The 1,673-nt window shown below is 34.5% G+C and overlaps 1 pseudogene; it reads left to right on the top strand.

Annotated features, from left to right (window-relative positions):
- Positions 1-366: 366 nt before the first annotated feature.
- On the top strand, positions 367-1,391 carry LOC113176999 (lysosomal cobalamin transport escort protein LMBD1 pseudogene; annotated as a pseudogene).
- The last annotated feature ends 282 nt before the right edge of the window (positions 1,392-1,673 follow it).

The raw sequence follows: 1,673 nt of genomic DNA, 5'->3' as shown, positions 1-1,673 counted from the left end.
AGTGCCTAAAGAAATTTTTTGCAAATATTTGCATCTGAAAAGAGGCTAATACCTAAAAATATAAAGAAACACTCTTATTAAGGCTGCAGAATTCAAAAGTAACATACAGGGACTGGGGTTGTGACTCAGCAGGAGAGCGCTCGCCTAGCGAAGTAAACAAATAATCCAATGCAAAAATGGGCAAAGAACTTAGATAGTTCTCAAAAGAAAAACATACAAATGGACAACAGATGTATGAAAAAAATATTCATCATCACTAAGTATCAGGAGACTTTGGATTAGGCAGAGGGGAGTGAAGGGAGGGGGAGGAGATGAGGGTAGGATGGATAGTAGACTGAACCAGACATTATTACCCTATGTGCATATATGACTAAGGTAAGCAGTTGTAGGTTAGCTGCACTGTCTTTTCCCATTAGTTCTCTGATCCGAATTGGAATGTTGGCAGCTATGATTCACACAGCCTATGGCATGTCAGCACTACCTTAAATCTGATAACAGGTGCTGGAAGTGTGGTGCTCATGAACCTTCAGAAGACGATAAAGAAGTGGAGCAAAATATTCAGGACATTAACTCAAAAAGTAAAGTTGGATTCAAACTTTTGAAGAAAGTTTATGAACAGGTAGGAGAAGAATTCATTGAAAACAGCTGGGTGAACAAAATTTTGTGGTGCTCTGTGTTCCCTGAAGATCATCTGAAATATTTTTCATCTTGGTTGCATTGCTGTTTGTAACTTTTCTCTTCCTTTCAAATTTAAATAAAGCTCTTCATTCAATTGGAATAGATTCTGGTTTTATAATTTTTGCAGCTAACCCAAGTAATCCATTGACTATGTTTTTGCCTTTACTCATATTCTCTCTTGATGATATTCTTATAACGATTATTATCATGCACTTTATTTTTACTTTAATGGCAGGAATTAGAAATTCTCCAGATGGCCTTTTAAAATTACATTATATAAAGTCAGAAGAAATAACAGTGGTCCTCAAGCACTCGTATTTCTTAGTATTATACTTCTACTTATTGTCCTTCATACTAGATACTTGATTTATAATCTTGTTCCCCAGTATGTTGTGTAGGGAAGCCAAAGTACTTAACAGAGAGCAATGCAACTTCTAACGACCCTCTGTACCAAAGAGAGGTGATGCAGATGCCCCTGAAGATCAGTGTACTGTTATCCAGACATACCTATTCCTTCACAAGTTCTGGATTTTCAGTGCTGCATACTATTTCAGTATTTGGGTCTTTCTTGGGATATTTTTTATTGCATTAACTGTATCCAGTTGTAAAGGGAAGGAGTAGATCAAGATTCAGACCTAAGTGATGAGAAGCCCTCTTTTTTGTTTGACAGTCTTCTAAAAGGTTTTATAAAGCTGATGTTTTTACAGATTTAAAGTTATACATTAGGATAAACTGGCTTCCATCAAAAAATGAAATCATGTCCATTAAAAGGAGCTATATTTTTTATGTTTCTGAAGTATCATCATTGAATCACAGATTAACATTTAAAGTTGCTAAAATAATAGTGTGTAAATATGAAACCACTGGCTTTGTAAGGGAATGTTTGTGGGAAAATTTTTTCTTTAAATGCATAATAGTGTTAAATTGACTTAAAAATCTTCCAGAATTAATATTCCCTTTTGTTGATTTTTAAAAATAATAACAAATCACTTGTG

This window comes from Urocitellus parryii, chromosome 11 (genome assembly GCF_045843805.1).
Source record: "Urocitellus parryii isolate mUroPar1 chromosome 11, mUroPar1.hap1, whole genome shotgun sequence".
NCBI classification, from domain to species: Eukaryota; Metazoa; Chordata; class Mammalia; order Rodentia; family Sciuridae; genus Urocitellus; species Urocitellus parryii.
This window is presented reverse-complemented; position numbering and strand designations above follow the sequence as displayed.